This window comes from Rhamphochromis sp. 'chilingali' (assembly GCF_963969265.1).
Source record: "Rhamphochromis sp. 'chilingali' genome assembly, chromosome: 15".
Classification (NCBI taxonomy): domain Eukaryota; kingdom Metazoa; phylum Chordata; class Actinopteri; order Cichliformes; family Cichlidae; genus Rhamphochromis; species Rhamphochromis sp. 'chilingali'.
Window position 1 is genome coordinate 24,880,001 of NC_137942.1, and position 24,197 is coordinate 24,904,197.

At 42.9% G+C, this 24,197-nt stretch overlaps 1 long non-coding RNA gene across 1 annotated transcript in view; it reads right to left on the minus strand.

Moving 5' to 3' along the window:
• Positions 1–6,160: 6,160 nt before the first annotated feature.
• LOC308410825 overlaps positions 6,161–24,197 on the minus strand; it is an 88,490-nt gene continuing 70,453 nt past the window's right edge. Inside the window, exon 2 of the long non-coding RNA XR_013974269.1 lies at positions 6,161–8,221. This is a non-coding gene — a long non-coding RNA (uncharacterized lncRNA). The remainder of the gene's footprint in view (positions 8,222–24,197) is intronic.

Below are 24,197 nucleotides of genomic sequence, written 5' to 3' on the forward strand. Positions count from 1 at the left end.
GAAAAACTTTTGAAAGAAGAATGTGAGGAACTTATGAAAAACAATTTAGACGTCTATGAAGAAAAACTTTTGCATCAGGCAGTGTCCACAATAGACACCCACATGAAACGCCACGATATCGTAGCTAGAGGTTTAGAGGTAGCTAAAGAAATACCTGTTACCCGAACTTTAATAAAGACTTATCTAAAAGGAAAAAAGGAAAAACAAAGCCGGAATGACAAAGGTCCTCACGCCAACACTCGCGGTAGTAAACAAACAAACCCAAAATCTAGTGACGTCAATGACGCTTACCCCTTTATGATAATAGGAGATCAGTGTTGTATTCAGCCCCCTAAAATCTCAGAATTAGTGACAACTATTAAAGAGCTTCCCAATCCTCTTAAAAATCCTACAGCCTTTGTCTCTGCACTACAGAGAAGTACCAGATATCACCATTTGGGTGGTCCGGATTACAGGTACATATTGTGTCAATGCATTCCTGGAGTAACCGAGTCACAACTCATAAGAGAGATAGGTGAATTAGACCCAAAGCATGATAAAGCATCCACAACTGTAGAGTTTTTGTGGGTAAATAATGACAAAGTCGCCGATTTCTTTAAGAATCTAAAGAAATTCCTGCTCACAATGTCCAGAGACAAAATTGACTTAAATGCAGTAACTATGTGTAAACAGAAGCCTGATGAATCTATCCTAGTATTCATAAAACGCTTTATGCACTGTTGGACTGATGAGGCATGCATGCCAGAGGATGGTAATGATCAGATTTTCATCACCACCTTTTTGAACAATATCCACCCTGAGTGCTCTCAGTTGCTAAAAGTGACAGCTACTGATAATCTCTACGAATTGAGTAAAGATGCTTTCTTAAAGCTTGTACAACTGAAGGCCAGTGCAGACCTTTTTCCTACTATCACAAAAGCTAACAGTGTTAAGATGATGTTGAATTTTGATGTTCAAGGCTCAGAGGAAAGTGAGAAATTAATGTATGCAGGACTACCCGCTCCAGCACAGCAAGGAAGTTTCAGAGGACGGAATGGTAAGAATAGAGATGTTTGTTTTTACTGTGGAAGGGTAGGACACTGGTCCAGAGAGTGTCGCTTTGCAGCCACCAACAGGGCACACACGCCTCGACCACAGAACGCAGTACAAGTTCCCGCCACTAGGCGTCAGCAGAGCTCTTCCAGTCAAGGTAACTGGCAACCACAAGAAACATGCAATAATGGCCCCACATCTAGGCCGCAGCCTTACAACCCACATTATAACCCACAAGGCAGACAAGCTAGAGGTGCAAATTTAGCTCAGTTTTCCAGTAACCGCAGACACCCAGAGCATGAATCAGAATGGGAAAGGGTGCGTTACAATTCTCACCATGATCTTTTCCCATCACCTGATAATCCCCGGCTGGGTCGCTACTAGGGAGGCCCAGGTGAGGATGAGGGACAGCAGTGTGAAGCACTACACACGATGCTGCATCTGCAGCTGTCCCCTAACACAGAACATTTGCCCATGCTACAAGTAGAAATAGATGGTAAGAAATACCCATTTTTAGTGGATAGTGGAGCCACTAAAAGTTCACTGTCTGGGAAATTCTATAATGGGCCTGTGTCCTCTGTGTGCATCAACACTATGGGAATTAATGGAACTGTAGTGCAATGCCCTAAAACTCATTCTCTAAAGACACGTTGGGGCTCTAAACCAGATGAAATCACATATCATCCATTTGTAATTATTCCAAACTCGCCTGTGAATTTATTAGGCAGAGATTTAATGGCAAAAATGAATTTGTGTATTTCATTTAACACAAAGGGTGAAATGTTTGCTGATACTGATAACAGCTATGTTTTCTCTGCCTTATGTACCATGGAGAAGGAACAGCCTCTGTGTCAGCTGGACGGCTCAGCAGAGAATGAACTCAACACCTTTTTGTCTGGTATTCCACGACACACACTGTGCCAAAGACGTGTTCAAAAACCACTGCCAGGTAATCCCATATCTGGGAGCCACACTTTTGTTTCTCTCACACTGTTCAACAACATGATAACTGCTCACACAAGTGAAGGCCAAACAGTGGTTTTGTCACATAACTCAGACATAGGTTATGACATAACTACACCATGTCGTCACATAGATCTAACCTATCCTATCCACTGTACTATTTCTGCACTTACGTTGCCAGCTGAATACCAGAATATGACATTGTGGTCTAAAGGTGAGAATGATGTAGGATTTATTGACTGTATACCTTATCACGCACAGCTAAAAAACAATAAGCCGGTATATGTCAAGCAATATCCCATTTCTGTCGAAAAAGCCTCAGCCCTAGATGTCATCATAGGAGATTTATTGACTACAGGAGTGATAAAGCCTACAGTATCTCCATATAATACTCCTGTCAATCCTGTGCCAAAGCCTAACAAACCTGGCGTATGGCGTTTTACACAAGACTTAAGACAAATTAATGCAGTCATTATCCCTTTGCCACCTCTGGTCCCAGATGTCCCCAGCATATTGACATGTATTCCATCCACAGCCACACATTTTACCGTGGTGGATTTATGCTCTGCCTTTTTCTCAGTGCCTGTGCATGAAGATACACAGCCGTTATTTGCATTTACACATAGAAATAAGCAGTACACTTGGACTCGTCTGCCTCAAGGCATGATAGACAGCCCTGCTGCTTTCTCAATGGTGATCCGTGCTACCCTGGACAGCTTTACTCCTCCTGAGGGCTGTACTCTGATCCAGTATGTGGACGATCTCCTCCTCTGTGCTCCGAGTGAGGAATTGTGTCAAACTGCTACACACATGCTTCTCCAGCACCTCCAAAAGACTGGCCACAAAGCATCTGCAAAGAAAATGCAGTACTGTCAGACTTCTGTTCAATATTTGGGATTTACACTGTCTCACGGAAAACGTTCCATGACTGCAGACAGGGTCAAAGCTGTGACCTCCGTCCCTCGGCCTACTACACAGAAGGAAATGCTGTCCTTCTTAGGCATGGTGAACTATTGCAGACAGTGGATACCAGACTGTTCTTTTCATGACCACATTCTGCGTGAATGCTGCAAAAAAGACAAGCCTCCTCGAATACTGTGGTCCACAGAAATGACTGCCTCTTTCAATGCATTGAAGGGAGCGCTGACCTCCGCCCCTTGTTTGGGTCTGCCTGACTACCACTTACCTTTCCATCTGTACGTTACAGAGAACGGCACGACCTGCACAGGAGTACTGGCCCAAGAGCATGGCAGTGGCTACCGCCCAGTAGCCTTCTATTCAAAGGTATTGCCAGCAGTAGTTCAGGGGATGCCGGCCTGCCTGAGAGCAGTAGCAGCTTGCTCTATCATGATAAGGGACTGCGAGAAGCTTACACTCTCACATGACACTATTCTACACACCAATCACCAGGTCACGACCATTCTAGCAAACATAACTACACAACACATGACTGCACAACGTCGCTCAGGTTATGAAGCTACACTGACCTCCACAGCAAACCTCACCATAAAAGCGAGCAGCACACCCAATTCGCCAGCACATTTATTGATCCATATGCTGTGTTCTTCTGACCGACAGGATGGCTCAGACAGGCTTGACGATCATGACTGCATGACACGTATACAGGAATCGACAGCACCACGTCCAGATTTAGAACAAACACCTATCCCAGACTCAGCCACGGTTTATGTGGACGGGTCCTGTTCAAGGCCGAATGACAACTCATTTCTTTGTGGCTATTCAGTGGTGACATTGCCTGACATCATACTAGAGGCTCACTCATTACCATTTCACTCAGCACAAAAAGCAGAGCTCATGGCTTTAATACGCGCCTGTGAGCTCCATTTGGATAAGCGTGTGACAATTTACACAGACAGCCGCTATGCGTTTGGCGTCGTACATGACTTTGGCACATTGTGGAGACAAAGAGGATTTAGATCTGCTGATGGAAAACCGATTGCTAATTCTGATCTTGTGCAGAGACTTTTGCAGGCTATACAGCTGCCATCGGCCGTTGCAGTTGTAAAAACGAAAGGACACAGTACAGCTGACACAGACGAAGCAACAGGTAATGCTCTAGCAGACGTGACAGCCAAAGCTGCAGCTGCATCACAGCTCCCACCTCCACAGGAAGTATTATCTGTGCCCCTACAGCTGCCACTTGTTACACTCCCAGACTATTTAGAAACAAATGTTGATTTAAAATTCATACAAGAGCAAGCATCTGCATGTGATTACACTTATTGGGAGAATAATGGCTGTACCTTAGATGACAGAGATGGCCTATATAAAAACCTTGAGGGTTTGATTGCCCTCCCATCTTCCCTGCTGCCAGTCCTTGTCCGACATTTTCACGGTGTGAGTCATGTCGGACAAAGAGGGGTAATAGGGGCAATAAAATCAAGATTTGTAATTGAGAAAACATTGCATGCAGTAAAAAGCATATTAGCAACCTGTCTAACATGTGCACGAACTAATGTAGGAAGACCAAAAGCAGAACATCAGCATTTACCACAACCAGATTTTCCATTTCATACATTACAAATTGATTTCACACACATGCCAGCACAAGGAAGCATCAAGTACTTACTGGTAATAGTGGATCAATTTAGTAAATGGGTAGAAGCTTATCCAACCTCAAAAGAAACTGCAGAAGTAGTCTGTCAAAAGTTGTGCAATGAAATAATACCCAGATTCGGAATACCTCACCAAATTAACAGTGATAGAGGACCTTCATTTACATCAGAAGTAATTCAAAAATGTACTAAAACTCTAGGAATAGACTGGAAATATCATGTGCCATACCATCCTCAGAGTTCAGGAGTTGTAGAAAGAATGAATAGGACCATAAAAAATCGCCTGACTAAAGCAATGATAGAAACAGGAATGACCTGGATCAAACTACTTCCTCAAATCCTCTGTGAGATTAGAATGACTCCATCCGCAGCAACCAAATTATCTCCATTTGAAATAATCATGGGAAGACCATTTCCAACACCATGGTCAGCTTCCAGAGGGGCACCGCTATTGGAAGGGGACATAGACACTGCATTGTCCGACTATGTCCACAATCTGGTAGAAACACTGAATAATAACTATCAGAAAGTTTGTCTCTCCCAGCCTCTCCCCTCCACAGATCCAACCCACAAGTGGAGACCAGGGGACGCGGTACTAGTGAAGTCACTAAAACCAAGAACACTCGGGGAGGCCGCGTTTTCCAGCCCCCAGACTGTACTGGCAGTGACGAGAACCAGCATCCTTACGGACGGACAACCTCAGTGGATTCATGCCAGCAGGGTTAAGACCAGCCCAATCGGACCATCTCAGGCGTCGGATCAAGCAGACGACATCTCCGGCGAGCCAGCGCCCGGAACTAGAGCAAATAAACACACACGGGTAGATGACATCTCAGGCGAGCCAGCGCCCGGATCCAGTGTACACACGCAATCACTGATTAACACACAACGTCTGAAAGAGCCACAGCAAGGTACTCGAACATCCAGCAGGAATAGAAAGCCAAAAGTACCACATGATGTCTAACCTGATAAAGCTAGACTCACTCCATCCTGATAATGGAGAAAATGAAATGCCCATTGTCATCATACGGCGCTTATTCAATGTCTCTCGAACCTGGGACCAGGCCAGAAGACGACTGAAGAACTGTTTTTCTTATATATTTAGGTTATTTATCATACTTATCGCATTAACCTTAGGATTTTTCTTTGCTATGTTGTATTGTAAACTGCAACCATGTTCACATTTCTGCAGGTCATATTTTGCTGACGATACCTCATGCTCTATTTTGCGAGACACCTACTTAATGCACTCTTCACGTTCCCTAAAATCAGTAAATGGCAACATAGACGCCACTAATAAACCATTTTATGCACCCTCTAGAGTAGGAGTCAACTCCTGGTATGAAAATGCTAGAACAGCTGCTCGTGATTTAGGAAACAGCAATTGTTATGTCTGTTCAAAGGGTAATCCAGAACAGGTTATAGTGGGATACCCAATCTCAGGTTTTCCCCTGACAAAGATGCTATTCAAAAATGATGAAAAGGGGCCCTTAACAGTAACCCTGATTGAAGCGGTGCGAGTGGAACTAAGTCCTTTAGATTGTCTACTCATATACACAGGACAAGTCTCTAGTAAGGATGTTAGCATGATTAACGACTCTACCCACCCCTGTAACCCAATGAATCGCCCCGAAGACCGCACTGAACCTCTTTCGCCCCCAAAACAGGTGCGCCATCACCCAAATATCTTGATGACATGCATACACCGACCAAAACTTGAAAACATAAATTATGACGCGCAAAACTATACATTTTTTTCTGACTCTCCAGGAGCACGCTGTAACGAAACATGGCTAGCAGCGAGTGTTGACAGGACACAACATAGACATATGTTTTCTTATATATATGCATATATAAGTACGCATTCAGATAACTCCACAATCCTGCATTCGCCCAACACACTAAACGACTCGTACTGGGGAGGCATATTAAAAGGCTTTACAGCTTCGCGCCTGACCAGACCAATCCCACATGCTTATTGAATGTGCAATAATACCCTTAGAGTGGCTTTACCTGTAAATTGGACCGGTACCTGCGGTCTAGTAACTTTAGCTCAAGAACTACTAATACAACAAACCTCAGATCTGCCTGTATCTAGCAAACGTACAAGACGCTCCACTTACTCACATAACGTTTACATAGATGCTATAGGGGTTCCACGCGGGATACCAAGGGAATTGAAGGCACAAGGGGAAATATCCGCAGGGTTTGTCTCACTAATACCGCATATACAGGTAAACAAAAATGTAGCCTGGATCAATTATGTTTATTACAATCAGCAAAGACTTACTAATTTGACCAATACGGCCCTTAAGGCCCTAGGAGAACAGATGTCTGCTACCTCTTTAATGACCATGCAAAATAGGATGGCCTTAGACATGCTGTTAGCTGAGAAAGGAGGTGTTTGCGCGATGTTCGGAGATGTTTGTTGTACTTTCATTCCCAATAATACCGCCCCTAACGGTTCATTCACACTAGCTATGAATAAACTTGAAGCATTGCAGATAGAACTAAGAGCCAATGCAGGTCACGGTCAGTGGCTTGACAAGTGGCTGCAGGACACGTTTGGAAAATGGAAGGAACTAATTGTAGCTTTTGTAACCATTGTAGCATGTATTATTTTGTTTTTGATGATTATTGTCTGTTGTGTGGTACCCTGTGTACGTTCAATGATAACCCGTATAGCTACTAGTACAGCTACTTCAATGTATTTGCAATTGGCACAAATTGACCCAGATTATGTGTCAGATGTCATCAATGATGATCCTGATGTATGTATTGAGCATTAGATTGTGAATTACTCGGTTGTCCAAGAAGAGAATGACGTTTCCTTGTTTTTCTTTTCTTCTTTTTAAAATTTTGATATTAAGCTCACTCGAAGGACTAGTTACATTTATGATTTGTTTCACGTTTATGATTTATCTTTATATTATGTTATTACATTCTGTCTTTATACTATGTTATCATTTCATGATAAAAGGGGAGAACTGTTATGATATTTTGATACCACGGTAAGCATTTACAGGATATTGTTTTATACAGGAAAACTGTTACTCAATAAGGCCTATATACTAGTTGTTTTTCTCTTTCTCTGTGACCCAAGAATTAATGTGTAAGACTCACAAGCTGGTACCCCAAGGTCGAAAACACCACAGAGATGAGACCACTTCCTTACTCCCATCCTCCCTTCCTTATCTCTTAGAAAAAGGCTCGTTAAAGGCTAGGTGGTTTGTTTCAGAATTCACTAATGAAAGAACTCTGTATTTTATGTCTAGGAGTGTATTTTGCTGGGATGATCATAAATTATAGCTGAACTGATAAACTACACAAGGGATACTTTGCTCAGAAGGCAGGAAGACGTTTCCTTATTTAGTCTGTACCGGTTTGAACTGGGAAAGCCGACACACGAACCTTTTTTTCTCTATATAAACTGCTGTGTATCAAATAAACCTTTGAGTTGATTCTGGGAAAGCAATCTGAACAGTTTCTGTATCACTTTGTTCTCCTAACTGCTCCCGATATCGTAACTAACCCAGCTGAACGGCATACCTGAGTGTTACTTTAAATAATTAGGAATCTTATAAGGAAAGGACAAAACTCTGCTTATCGCTCACGCCACGGAGGAAACCCGGGACGGCAATTTCCTTCACCTTAGCCATTTTCACTTCAATTAGGTGCTTTTGGTAGCCATCCACAAGCTTCTGGTTGAATCTTTGACCACTCCTCTTGACAGAATTGGTGCAGTTCAGTTAAATTTGATGGCTTTCTGACATGGACTTGTTTCTTCAGCATTGTCCACGTTTTCAATGGGGTTTAAGTCAGGACTTTGAGAAGGCCATTCTAAAACCCTTATTCTAGCCTGATTTAGCAATTCCTTTACCACTTTTGATGTGTGTTTGGGGTCATTGTCCTGTTGGAACACCCAACTGCGCTCAAGACCCAACCTTCATGCTGATGATTTTAGGTTATGTTGAAGAATGTGAAGGTAATCCTCCTTCTTCATTGTCCCATTTACTCTCTGTAAATCACCAGTTCCATTGGCAGCAAAACAGCCCCACAGCATAATACTCCCACCACCATGCTTGATTGTAGGCATGGTGTTCTTGGGGTCAAAGGCCTCACCTTTTCTCCTCCAAACATATCGCTGGGCATTATGGCCAAAAAGCTCGATTTTTGTTTAGTCTGACCACAGAACTTTCCTCCAGAAGGTCTTATCTTTGTCCACATGATCAGCAGCAAACTTCAGTCGAGCCTTAAGGTGCCGCTTTTGGAGCAAGGGCTTCCTTCTTGCACGGCAGCCTCTCAGTCCATGGAGATGCAAAACACGTTTAACTGTGGACAATGACACCTGTGTTCCAGCAGCTTCTAATTCTTGGCAGATCTGCCTTTTGGTGATTCTTGGTTGACTCTTCATCCTCCTGACTAATTTTCTCTCAGCAGCAGGTGATAGCTTGCATTCTCTTCCTGATCTTGGCAGTGATGAAACAGTGCCATGCACTTTATACTTACAAACAATTGTTTGCACTGTTGCTCTTGGGACATGCAGCTGCTTTGAAATGGCCCCAAGTGACTTTCCTGACTTGTTCAAGTCAATAATTCGCTTTTTCAGATCCATGCTGAGCTCCTTTGACTTTCCCATTGTAGCATTTGTGGGCGTTTGTATCCAATGAGCCCTATTTAACCTGTCTAAGAGAAGTCACCAGCTGTAGTCACTCATAATCATTCACAAGAAGTTAAGAGGCCATGCTATGAAGCTCAGTTCACTGACAACTTTCTAAGTCACCAAAATTGCTAATTCATGTTGCTGTATGTATAATTTTGACCCAGCAGATGTGATCACTTTTTTCTGTTAACCCATAATAAAGTCATTAAAGAACCAAACTTCATGAATGTTTTTTGTGACAAAGAAGTATCTGTTCCAATCACTCTATCAGAGAAAAATCAGAGTTTTAGAAATAACGGGACACTCAGTAGATCCATTATGTTATATTCTTTACAAGTGTATGTAAACTTTTGACCACAACTGTAGCTACTCTATTTTTAACTCAAGAAGCTTTGCTTTATTTAATCTCACAAGTTCAATCTTTGTGGTTTTACGACAACTCTGCCAGCTCTAGTTCTGACAAGACCTGGGACTTCTGTCTTGGGAGTCAGAGTTGTAGACGTCGATAGGTTGGGAGCTGGCAGGGTATTTTCTCTGGGACTGACGGGGGTAGATGGGGTCTGTAACTTTGGTGTGGACTCTGGCAATGGCTGGAGGTGACGTCTATTTCTCCTGATGGCTCCTGAAGGAGTCTCAACCATATAAGAGCGGGGTGTGGAGTGAGAGGAGATGACAGTCCCTTCACGCCTAGTGTCTGTAATCCACACTGGTTGCCCCGGTGCGAGTGGAGGAAGTTCAGTCGCCCGATGTCTCCTGTTGTACGCATCACTGTCCCTCGCCCTTCTCTCTCTCGCTTTTGCCAACACTGTATTCTTATTGGGCAGGCTGGGATTGAGTAGGGAAGGAAGCTGGGGAACTGGCGTGCGCAGTCTCCGTCCCATCAGTAGTTGCGCCGGGCTATATCCGTTAGCCAATGGTGTTGCTCTGTAAGCTAGAAGTGCAAGATATGGGTCTTTTGCCTTCTTTAGCAGGTTTTTCATAGTTTGGACATGACGCTCAGCCTCGCCATTGCTCTGTGCAAATCTAGGACTGCTTGTTACATGTCTGAACCCATAGGTTGCTGCAAAGTCTTTGAACTGTTGTCCTGAAAACTGAGGTCCGTTGTCAGTGTAGAAAAGCTCTGGAATTCCATGTCTGGAAAAGACAGATTTTAGGTGTACTATAACATCTTCCGATCTGGTGGGGGTAAGTTTGGCTATTTCCACGAATTTCGAGTAGTAGTCCACCAAAAGCACATAGTTGCTGTCATTGAGTGTAAAAAGGTCTGCACCAACTTTTTGCCATGGCCTCTCCGGGAGTTGGCTTGGCATTAAAGGTTGTGCTGGGTTAGTACGCTCTTTGATGCAAATGGTGCAGTTTTTCACAAGTTCATTTATTTGCCCACTCAGACCAGGCCACCACACTGCCTCTCTGGCTCTCTCTCTGCATCTAGACATTCCCTGGTGCCCCTCATGTAGGGCACTTAGGACAGAGTGGCGCATAGCAGTGGGGATTACTAGTCTGGTGCCTTTCAGTAGCAGATTGTCATGTACAGTTAAGGTCTCTCTGTGTGGCCAATATGCTTTAATTGGGCCTATGAGATGGCTATATTCTGGCCAGCAGCTCTGACAAAAAGTCATGACCTCTGAACATATGCTGTCGGTTTTTAACTGTTCTTTTACCTGTGTGATGTATGTCGAGGTAGCAGGCATGCATTTGACAATTTCATCCACATAAATATTTGTGTCTTCCAGAAATTCGGCTGTAGCTTTTGAATCAGGGTCTTGGTTAATGGGTGCACGTGACAGTGCATCTGCTGTGAGGAGTGCTTTACCAGGAGTGTGTGAGATGGTGTAGCTGTACCTCATAAGCCTTAGGCGGAATCGTTGGATCCTGGGTGGAAGCTCGGTTAGGGCTTGCTGGCCTAACAGGCTGATGAGTGGCTTGTGGTCAGTCTCTAAGGAGAAGTGTCTCCCGATGAGGAAATCTTTGAATCGTTCACACCCCCATGTTAATCCAAGCGCCTCCTTCTCCACCTGTGCATACCTCTGTTCTGTTTCCATTAAAGAACGAGACGCATATGCAACAGGTCTCCATTGCTCTCCCTCTTTTTGAAATAGGACTGCTCCCAGTCCATAGGAGGAAGCATCTGCAGACAGTTTTAACTCTTTGTTTGGGTCATAGAGTGCAAGAATGGGAGTTGACGTCAGATCGCCTTTCAGCTGCTTGAATGCTTTTTGCTGTGCGCAGCTCCAAACCCACTGATTTGGTTTACCTAATTGGTTTACCATCCCAAGAAAGCTGCGCATTTCACTGACGTTTGATGGCTCTTTCATTTCTGAGATTGCTCTAATTTTGTCTGGGTCAGGCTGCACTCCTTCCGCAGACAAGATGTGTCCAAGAAACTTCACTTCCTGTTTGCTCAGCTCACATTTCTGCATGTTTAGTGTGACGCCGGCCTCTTGAAGTTTACTGAGCACTGTGTGCAGTCTGGCATTGTGCTCCTGCTGATCCTGTCCCCAAATGAGAATATCATCCATGTGACAGACCACGCCTGGCAGCCCATTAAGGATTACTGACATTCTACGCTGAAAATGTTCTGGGGCAGACGCTATTCCAAAAGGAAGTCTGTTGAAGTAGAAGCGCCCAAAGGGTGTAATGAATGTCGTGTAGTGTGCTGACTCTGGTGACAATGGAACCTGCCAGAAGCCTCTGTTTGCGTCCAACTTGCTGAAGACTTTAGCTCCCGCCAGAGAACCTAGAGTCTGTTCAACCGAAGGCAGGATGTACTTTTCTCTGCACACTGCTTCGTTGAGGTGGGTGAGGTCAACACAAATACGTACTGAGTCGTTTTTTGCTGGCACCGGGACCATTCCTGCGCACCACTCCGTTGGTTCTTCTACTCTGCTGATTACTCCCATGGACTCCATTCTTTCCAGTTCCTGTTTCACTTTTCCTAACAGTGGAATGGGGACCCGTCTCGGTGTGGCCAGGGAAAAAGGCACAGCCTCAGGCTTCAACTTAATTGAATAAGGTTGTTGCATTAAGCCTAAACCCTGACACAGTTTCGGGTATTTTTCGTGCAGCACATTCATGTCAATACTGTCGGCTCTACACACTAGGTTCAGCTTGACACTCGCCGGCCTGCTTAACAGTGCTACGTGCAAATCTTTGATAATGTACACATTTTCCTGTATTCCCTGTTCACCTTTGCAAAGTGTTTCTCTGCTCATACCCAACACGTCAAGTGGGGAACCACTCGGCCCAAACAACGGTCTATCTGGTTTGCATAACCCTGTCTCGTTCTGGTTTATGCTGTAAAACGTCTGGGCAGGGATAACAGATACGTCAGCTCCTGTGTCTATCTTAAATCTGACCTTGTGGTTTCTGATAGTGAGATCTGCATACCAAGGATCTGAGCCTACGTCTACAGAACCAAGAAACACGGGTGTAACATCGCTTTCTTCGGCTTCTATCACATGCACAGATTTAACAGATTTACACACTTTACTGAAATGACCTCTTTTACCACATGAGTGACAAAATACATCTTTCGCTCGGCATTGATCTTTACCATGTGCAGGGGTTTTCCCACACCTGTAGCATGATCTCCCATTAGATGTTTTGTCCTTTGATGTGTATTTGCGATCTCCATGGGGTTTGAACGTTGAATGCCTTTGTTCCTTGTGCTTAGCTGACACAGCGTCTATTTCCATTTTATTTTCCCCTCTGATGGCCGACTGCTGCTTCTTGATGGCTTCCGACTGCCTGGCTTGGTTAACCGCTTTCTCTAACGTCAAATCTTTGTCCATTTGAAGTCTCTCCGCTAGGCTGATGTCCTTCAGACCCACGACGAGGCGATCTCTTATTAACTCATCGTGCAGCGCACCATAACTGCAGTTTTCCGCTAAAGCGTAAAGTGCAGTGACAAACGAGTCTACAGTTTCATTAGCTTGCTGTGTTCTCTGATTAAAGCGGGCTCTCTCGTAGATAATGTTTTTTCTGGGAACAAAGTACATCTCCAAAGTGTCTCTTACTGCTTGATACTGCTGTCTCTGTATGTCAGATAACGCTTGTCCTCGGAGGATATCATCTGCTTCATCCCCCATGCAGTAGATGAGAGTGTTCACCTGGTTAGCCTCGGAGCTAAGGTGTAGGTTGCTTGTGAGTCGAAATCTTTCAAACATCCTTATCCATTTTTCCCAATGCTGTGGCTTCGAGAAATCGAACAGCTCGGGGGGCTGGATGGTGAAAGTGGCATTCGGGGGTAGGTTGGCGTTAGCATCGTAGCCACCGTTAGCTCGCTGGTGGGGCGGTGGCGTGCGAGGCCGCGTAACTGTTGCGCTAGCTCCCGCTTCTTCGTCCGACATCTTTCGTCTCGAGAAAACTCTTTATCACTCCCAAAGTCGCTTGCTGTCACTCCCCGATGATAAGGCACTTACATCCATCCCACTTCTGACACCATGTCGTGGTTTTCGGTAGGGAAAGAGACGACACCTTGTAGAGCAAACAACTTCGACCTTTATTTGTCACTTCCGGTACCCAACACCTTTTCACCATAAAACCGGATATACTTAAACAGATAACACCACAAACACCATCATTCCCCAGCAACTCATTCACAAACTGGATCTGCTGGGGATCAGCACCTTGCTGTATAACGGGCTGCTAGATTTCTTGACAGGAAGACGGCAGACAGTACGGGTCGACAGCAACACCTCCAGCCCAAGAACACGGAATACGGGGGCTCCCCAAGGATGTGTGTTGAGCTCTGCTGACCCACGACAAGATCTACTACAGGGGTGAAGTTAACCATCTGGCAGAGTGGTACAGCAACAACAACCTGTCCCTGAATGTGGAGAAGACCAACAGCGACTCTACGTCCTCTGCAAACTGAGAAGCACAAGAGATTCAACCCCCATTATGAGCACCTTTTACAGAGGCACAGTTGAGAGTATCCTCACCAGCTGCATCACTGTGTGGTATGACTCCTGCATTGGGTTCTGCAGGAAAAAATGACGACGGCTAGTGAGAACAGCCGAGAGCATTGTGGGGACCTCTCTTGCCTCCCTCCCCAGGAGATCTACTGCACCTGCCTCATCTGGAAGGTCCTCTCCATTACAGGTGACTCCACTGGGGCTGGTTGACCTCTAGAAATTTTTATTAATATCTTTAAAATGATAGCAGCACAAATGAAAATTTTTGCAGCACAAACCAGCACAAACGTAGCACAAACGTTTGATACCACTTTTGTTTGATTTGGGTAATGTGGGGGGGCTGGTTGACCGCTGATGACCTCTAGAAATTTTTATTAATATCTTTAAAATGATAGCAGCACAAACGAAAATTTTTGCAGCACAAACCAGCACAAACGTAGCACAAACGTTTGGCATCAATTTTGTTTAATTTGGGTAATGTGGGGGGGGTGGTTGACCTTTTGACCTTTACATTTTCATTAATATCTTTAAAATGATAGTAGCACAAACGAAAATTTTTGCAGCACAAACCAGCACAAACGTAGCATAAACATTTGATACCACTTTTGTTGGATTTGAAGAAGGTGGGGGGGCCAACTTCACTCACATGCCGGTTCGAGCTCTGGCTCGGACAGTCTCGGTCGTTGTGTCCTTGGGCAAGACACTCCGCCTACTGGTGATGGCCAGAGGGGCCGATGGCGCAATATGGCTGCCTCGCTTCTGTCAGTCTGCCCCAGGGTAGCTGTGGCTACAACTGTAGCTTGCCTTCAGTGTATGAATGTGAGAGTGAATGAATAGTGGCTTTGTAAAGTGCTTTGAGGGGTCCCGAAAAGCGCTATATAAATGCAATCCATTATTATTATTAATTTATTTGTTAACTGGTTTTGGCTGTCTCCAGACAAGTCAAGAATATTTTGCTGACTCATTTTTTAAAATAATTGTTATTTAGGTTTAACATGACTTAAGCTTTCCATTTTAGTTAATGTTAAAATAATCTTTACTGTGATACCACCAGTTTTGCCCTTCAGTGGCTGAACCAGTTTTCATAAATATTATAGTTAGCTGTCTGAGTCTCTCTGGGTATCCGGTTGTTCAGTGATGACGCGACGAATCCTACTTCTAAAGTAGTCTGCGTTTAATATGGCTTTTGTGTTGTTAACATGTTTAATATACTGCAACAACATGGGAATAGAGCAGCTGCCAGAGAATTCAACATTAATGAATCAATGGTACAGAAGTGGAGGAAGCAAGAAGAATGAGTTTAATAAAGTTTGATTTATCTGACTGCTTTGTTTCGCTTAATGTGCCTTATAATCCCGTGCACCTTATGGTCCGAAAAATACGTACTGCACACTGTAGCTTAATGTTGCAAAGCACCTCTTTTTAACTTCAGTGGATATTATACATGGTTATGCTCAGGATATGTCAGCCCATTTCTACTGGAAATGCCTTTTGGTTAAACTTTCAGCAAGGAATTTGCATTTGCACTGTTAAATTTTTATATAGCTTTAATGTACATAAAAACCAGCTTCTTGTTTAAGTGAAAATAAATGCAAGGTTGTCTTTTTGTGCTAGTAATGTTGTGGAGTTGTATTTTGTCTCGCATCAATTATATCGTCAGTTATATCGTTATCGCAAATTTTCAAATATATATCGTGATAAATATTTTTGGCCATATCGCCCTGCTCTACTAGTAACTACACTCAGGTAGTAAACGGTTGTTTTTAAACTATGCTCAGTTGGTGGAAAGCGTGCCAAGAAAATATTCCCTACACCAGACCTTCCCAAAGTGTGGGGCCCGCCCTCTACGGGGGGCACAGAGCCATTGCAGGGGGGGCGCGGCATGAAAAGGGAAAAAAACAAAAAAAACAAAGCTTGGACACTGCTAGCACGGGGCGCCTACACAAACGCAAAGCAGGAGATGAAGCATATGTTTCCAAACCAACTTCATTCTAAGCCAAAGACTAGAAAATATGGTGAAGTATATCTTCCCTTCGGTTTCACCTGCACAAGTGCCGAGGTAGGTCTCTCCTGCAGAATTGGTTTTCCCTTTGTCGGGAGCAGCGCTGGGCTGTTCAAATCACGGACAAACAGTATCCCACATTCTTGATTTTTAGTTCACAAACACTTGTTGTAATGACTAACTACTCCTGACATTTTGGAGATGTTAGCTCTTTATACAGTAAAGTTACAGTGGGATACAAATAATATCAGGCCGTACCTGCCACGATTTGTTCCCCGTATCTAAATCACGGACAAACAGTATCCCACAGCTGTTTATATTTTTAAACCCATTTTGCGCAGAGAGGCATTTTTTTTTTTTTTTTTTTTTTTTTTTTTAAATGACATCAGAAACAGCAGTATGCGACATTACGTGATGGCAGAGCTTCAGTTCATCCTTTGTCATTTTTTTTTTTTTTTTTTTTTTTTTTTTAAGAAATAGGACAGGGGGAATGAATGAGAGAGAGAGGGGGAGAGAAAGAAAGAAAACCAAAGGGGAGAAGAGACGGTGAGAAGGGGGGGGAAGAGAGAGAAAAAAAAAAAAACTCCTCGGTCACCTGTATGGAGAAAAAAAACAAAAAAAAAACAAACAAACAAAAACAAACAGAGGAGACAGCAAACAACAAAGAGCAACATAATAATAGAGAAAACAAAGCACCATCACAATAAACTAGCTAGTCATAGATATCAGTATTTACTAAGTAATAAACGATATTGTGCAGCACGCAAGATAGACAGCGCACAGTGTGCTTTGAGGCAGCAGCCAAGAAAGCTTTAGTCCGCGTCTGTGAATACCCATGTGTGCATACCTGTGTGGATCAGCATGCTTGCATTCCAAAGGTTTCTCCATGTAATGATCTGCTAGGGAGTGTGGGGGGGGCCACAGCCCCGTCCTCCAGGGTGTGAAGCGGGTATGGAGGAGATCAAAACTCCAGACATCCAGAGGCCCCCAGAACACAAGAGACCATGGAAGACCAACAGAGGGGCAGCCGCGCCACTGAGGTAGGTCTCTCCTGCAGAATTGGTTTTCCCTTTGTCGGGAGCAGCGCTGGGCTGTTCAAATCACGGACAAACAGTATCCCACATTCTTGATTTTTAGTTCACAAACACTTGTTGTAATGACTAACTACTCCTGACATTTTGGAGATGTTAGCTCTTTATACAGTAAAGTTACAGTGGGATACAAATAATATCAGGCCGTACCTGCCACGATTTGTTCCCCGTATCTAAATCACGGACAAACAGTATCCCACAGCTGTTTATATTTTTAAACCCATTTTGCGCAGAGAGGCATTTTTTTGAAAAATTTATTGATAGCAATGTTGAATATTATTACACAGGAAAAAAAAACAATTACACGTAAAATAATTACACCGTGACGCCTCTGCCTTTGTAAATGGAGGGACAGTAACTGCGTGTTTATATGTAAGCGTGTAAAACCTGAAGATAGTCAGAGACAAAATACTGTTAATCTATCTGCCATTCTGCAATTCATCTCATGTAAACAATAACATGGCGCACAGCTGATGTGAAAAAAGGCACATACCTTTGACCTTGCGTGACGAACTCTGTATTCCTCGTCCACACGTAAATGAAAAAAATGAGTTATAAAAAATCTCAGTTTTCGGTGATTCGAAACGCCGTTTACATGTGGACAAAACAGCTGCGTTTTCAAAAATACCAGTGTAGGTGTGGACGTAGCGTAAAAGAGTTAGTAGTTTATTTTCTTACTACCTGCAGATTACTTGTATTTGCTTAATTGTTTACTAAATGTTTGAGGTGTGAAATAAACCACAATTGAGCAAAATATGTGTGTGTGTGGTTGGAGGATGTGTTAGTGCGTGCGTGTGGGTGTGTGTGTGTGCGGGGGGGGGGGACATTTTTCTTGTAAAATAAAGGGGGGCCCAGCAAAAACAATTTGGGAACCACTGACCTAGAGAATCTGATAGCACTTCACCTTTGAACGTCATCGTGTGAAAACATATTCATCAGAGCCTCAAAAAGAAAACCTACAAACTTCAATTTTAAACAAGATTTAACAACAAAACAACTGAAACTACACTGAACATTTTTGGTGAGTACTTATATAGGTAGTTTTAAGGTCATTTGGTTCATACATCTTAATAATACACTAGACTCTTTCAAATCCCACAATTAGTTTTTCTTCAAAAATGTGCCTGAATCTTGTGTTTTACTGGGTCCTTCAACTTGAACACAAAGGAAAAAAAGGTCTGTTTAAGTTATTGAGATGTTGTTTAATGGAGCAGTAAAGTCAGGAATTCACAGGAAAAACCCAAGAATTTAATTAAAATTCAAAACAGATGATGCAGTGGCATTATGAGAAAGATTTACTTTAAAATATGCAGTATTTGAAAAAATCTGTAAGCAGTAACTTCCTTCACACAGCACACAGTTAGAGATGATTTAATCTCTTTCAGTGCATCATACCAACATCAGGTTATCACAGGAATGCAAGTAAAACTTGTACGTGCAGTGTACCTTTTTACTACTGCTGTTAAATAGTTCTCTCTGCATTATAGTTCAGCATAATCAGGTATTAAATCCCACAAGTCAGTATTTTAAATTTGTAACAGTTTGACTTAAATCTGAACTAAAAGGTTAAAAAAATGCTTTGAATCAGATGAAACTGTCATATAACTTGTTAGTGTTGTTAAATATTATATCTCTGATAATTAATGTAGATTCTTGACTATATATATATATATGAACTATTTCAATGTTTCTAATGAACAACTGCAACCCGTTCACTATATTATGTACTTTTTGGTATTTGACTTCTTCATAAAATACATATCATATTTTAATTACTAACTGACTTTAACTGATAAGTCCTGTTTGCACATAATACTTGTCCTTAGTTTAGTTCTGTATGATATAAAATGTCAGTCCCAGTCTAAGAAGTTCAAATTCCTATGAATGTGTGCCACAGGATCCCAGAAAGAGAACAATTCTGTCCCAAAAATGGCACAGCTAGCCAAAGACAGGTGAGACACTCAGACAGTTGTCGTTAGATTTTTATTGATAAAGGTGCTTGAACCTGTTGGATGCTTCAGGCTAATGAAAGAAAAACAGTTTAGTTTGCATGTTTCTGTGCTGTTTATCATTATTAGTCTTTGAAATGCTGGACTAAGTGTCAGTATTATGGATTTTTGTCCTTCTCCATCTCTCCACACAATCTACTGTATCAGTTGCCTGTAAACAACATCCCATCGGCAAAAACAGCAGCTGTTCTTCCAGCTCCTCCACCCCACAGCTGCGCTCCAAAGTAAGTTTCTCTGCTGCGTTTTCTCACTGATCTGCAGGTATCTGTCATTTATCTGCAGATGTGTGTGTGAATTATTAAAATCAGCCTCCTTTAATGATGTCGCCTTACATTCAGTTTCACAGCGTTACTCACGTTTTTAAAGTACTTTCCTCACAGTTGTACACGGTGGTAACACATGCTCTCACTCTGGGTTTTATTCCTGTTGAAGCAGCAAGCATCAAACCAAACAGGGTACAGACCAGGCTTACATTAAGAAGCCCCCAAATGCCTTCATGCTGTACCTTAAAGAGCAGAGGCCAAAGGTCAAAGCAGAGCTAAATATCAGTAACAGTGCAGCTGTGAATGCAGCTGTGGGAGAGAGAGTAAGTGTGTAACTCTGAATATATTTATGCATCTCTTAATGTTCTGTGCTCTTGTTTGTGCATGTGTACCAGCTGTCCTGTAGTTATTTGTAGTAGCAGTGTTTCTGTGTATTTATACGAGCTGACAGTGTGTTCTTGTGATCTTCTATCCACAGTGGAAGTCGCTCTCAAAGAAGGAGCAGAAAAAATATTTTGACGAGGCTGAAACACAAAGATGTCATCACGCCACAGAACATCCGAATTGGTCAACCAAAGAGAACTATGTATGTCCAAAGTGCCAACATACAGTTCATGCATGTGCCTTTCACTGCACTGAATGATGAAACAGTCACTGCAGAGAGTTTGTATCAGCTCAGGAAAATTCTGATGTGTTTGTTTTTAGGGCAAAAAGAGGAAGAGAGTCAGAGATCGCAACTGCAGCAAAGGTGAGAGAATATTTCGGGGAAAAAAGTCAAAAATCTATTAAAAAAGAACCATTGTGTTTTTGTTTGTGTCTTCTGAACCTTAAGAGGACGCTCAGCAGGCCAAAAAACCTTGTATGAGACCAAGTCAAACAGAGCCATCTTCTAATTCAGCGATGAAGGAACCACATCAGCTGGATAGAGTCTGGGTGTGCCAGCCACAGACACAGCCAGGTGTTAACACCCTAATCAATCAGAACACAGTACTGGTGCAAATGCCAAACACACTGAACCCGGTCAGTGTGCCTGTGTGAAAATGTATTAGTCCCTCCTGTAATAAAGTGAATTATTGTTTGCAAGATGATTTGTTCCACAATGGATTGTGTTGCTGCACGGACGTTTTAGAGTGGAACACAAGTAAGTCGGGGTTGGGCCAGATTGTTAGGCTGTATGTTATTGTTGTACATGGCAGAGGGTCAATCTGAGTGGCATGACTTCTTAATAAACCTTACTACCCCGTTGGGTAGGAAATAGATATTCTGGAGTCAGTCGTGAATGAGACCAGAATATAACACCTCCTGCCTCTCACCCGGAGTCCCCTCCATTCACACCACTGATCTCCTCTACCGCACCAAGTTCCTCAAACAGAATCACCCTGAGCCCGTCTCCTTCCCCACACAGTCTCAGCATCACTCCTCTCAGTGGGAAATTCCCTAGACTGGTCCTCAAGAAAATCAAACCAACCCTCATGGATTCATTTCCATCATAGGCCTCCTCTGCTCCAATCATTCCACTCCAGACCGAGGCCTCCTCATTTTGTTAATGCAACACACGTGCATTAACAAAATAAAGGCACCGGGGCAGAGATGAAAGTCACTACTGAGCCTTTTAGGCGTCCTTCTGTTTTTATGTTTCTGTTTTTATGTGTCTTTATTATTTACATGTGTTTTTGCTGCTTTGACATATTAAAATGTAATCTGTAAAACTGTCCACTGAAATGTTACCTTAATGTCATTAAAGATTCTCTGTATTTAACATTAAAAAGTATGTTAGATTATGTACTGATAGAAATTCACAGTCTCCAGATTTGTCCAGAGTGCAGCAGACTGATCTACTCATTACGTTGAAAGCATACCTCTGATTGATCTCCCATTATGAGACTCTACTGTTTGCTGGCTGTTCCTGTAGTAAGGATATAAACTATAAACACAACTTTTAATGGTAGAGCCTCTTATATACAACTACTTCAGCCGTTACAAAAATTGTTGTTAGGAAGACACTGATTTAACTTCACAGTAATTGGAAAGGCTTAAGTTTGCAGTGCTGTTGAACTGCTGAAGTAAGATATTTTCCTCAAGGCACTTACACCAGTCACCCATTAACAATGAAACTATGGATGGGTGACATTTCTAAAATTGATAAACTTGTTCAAATATAATGTTAAAATGCTGGAACATAACAAACGAGCTCATAGCATTGAGACAGGGTCCAAACATTAAAGTTATAAACTGATCCCCATGTCACTGAGTGAAATAAGGATTTGATCCCCTACAACCCAACAAGAATTCTGGCTGCCACAGATGTGTTTTGTGCCTGTGGTTTTATTTATATATAAATATATACGGTGGCCCCTAGAGACAAAGCACGTACAAACTCCAAAGCACATACAAACTGTATCCCAATTGGGTCTGCATGTCACGGACCCGGCTCTGGGGACTCGGGGTCCGTGGGCAGTGGGGACTGTGACTATTATTGTTGTTGTTGTTGTTATTATTATTATTATTATTATTATTTGGTGTGTTGTCTGCACTGCCCCTATGCACATCTGTATGTAGGCAGGTATGTGTGTGTGTGTGTTTTGCCTTTCTGCTGTGGCCAAATTACAGGCACCTTCAGCCCTGGGGGCGTGGTCTAACTTGAGGGCTGGCCACACCCGAAGTCCTGGCCGCACACCTGCTCCTCATCTGGGCTCGTCGGGGGAGCTATTTAGATGAGCGATGGAGCTTCCACCGACGCTGGATTATTGCGTTTGACTACACGTCAGTCTTCAAACAAGTCAAGTGTGAGTGTATGCCTGCTGGGATAAGTGTTAACGGCTGCCTCTATTGTTTTCCCCTCAGGAGGAGTGTGGGACGAGAAGGAGCAGTGAGCACGGGGAGTGCAGGGACACTGGGGCAGAGAGCACTACACGGGGACTTTTGGGAAGAAGACACTACACGGGAGTCTGGGAAACTGGGGATTTATTGTTGTTTACTTCACCACCTTGTAAATAAACACTGTTGCACTGAAGAGTCCGGCGTTTGGGTCCTATTTCCCCATCTCCCCACGGTCTGCCAGCCAGACCGTGACACTGCAGCCTTAAAAGCTGCATTTTAAGGCCGATTACGATTATTACGTAATCGTTACGATTATTTATTTCGGTGTTCTTTTTTCCCCTGAGATGTCATACACTTTGGATTCTAGCCAATCATTTTACCTTTGCAAGCGTAGTAGGCGGGCCCAGGTACGTACTTTCTTTTAGAGCAGAGCTACAGATTAAAAATGCCCAAGGCGAAGCGGTCAAAAGTCTGGCTGTACTTCACAGCAAAAGATGCAAACTCTGCAACAAGTTCTTTAAGGTGATACTGTGCAAATGAGGTAACACCTCGAATCTGATAAAATGCCTGGCGACACATAGCGGGGGTTTTTTAAGCCGAGAAATGCACCGTATTTGATAGCTTGCTGCAAGACCGAGCACATCTTCTGCGGGTGTGGTGCCTGTTATCGGAACCGGAGTTAGCAACATCCCCCAAGAACCCGAAGAGGAGAGTCAGTGTAGCAGAAATGATGACGGATGATGATGGCAGCAGCAGCCGTTCTTCTCTGGGTGAGTCGCTTAATGTTGTTCGTGTGTAATTTACGTTGAGTAGGCTAACCACGTGATTAAATTAATGCATGTAAGGTGAACTAGCAAACACCATCATAAGCACCGGTTCAAGCACCGGCACCGTTTCAAAAGTACCAGTTTGGTACTGTGGGATTATAATATTATTTTATGCCATGTTAGACCCCTAATTAAAGATTGTGAATTATTATGTAGTTTTAGTTTGCATTATTCTCCTGAATTAGAAGAAGGTGATAACTATTGCATTTGTTAAACTGATTTGCATTACATTAGACTGCTGATTTATTGTGGATGAATGATATTGTTTTATGATGCATTATACTGCTGAGTTATAAGAAATACTGTTCGCAGAAAGTCATCGCCTTATTTGTCTGATTAGAAGAGAACAGAACATACTGGAGTTTTCTGCCCCATCTCAGCAGGAGCAGATAAACAGGGAGCCAAGGTCGTAGCTTAGGCGCCGTGTGAGAGAAAGAATGTGAATGTTTAGGCTTTTATGATTAGGTGGGGGCCACTAAAGGCTATAAGAGTTTGATCAATGCTCCACCATTTTGAGATCTGATGCTGTCTGCGTATGGTGTCCATCTCCCACGCGTGTGATCATTAAAATCATTGTTTGACTCAACCCGGCCGGACCAGTGTTGTTATTGTGGTTTTTCCTCTTGTATCCATCCCCAATATTTGAATCCGTAACAGTACTGGTATCGGATAAAACTTAAACGATACCCATCCCAAGTCATGAGTGATATCAAGTCATTTTTGAAACAGAAAGAAGATTCCTGTTACAAGGTTGAAGCTGCAATCCGTTTTTCTGACTTTATACATTGTTTATTGATTCAGGTAAAGCGTGTCCTTTTTTAGAGAGATCTGACCAAGAGAGCAGGAGACATGGTAGAAAATAAATCATAATAGAATTTTTTAAAAGGATTGACTATAATGTAGAACACAAGAGTAGGTAAAATCACGCAGTTATAAGTTGCAAAACAGTTAATTTCTTTATGTTATCTGTACTTACTTATTGGTAACTACAGTTCTGCTCCACCCCAGCAACCACATCCTAGTTTTAACAGGTAA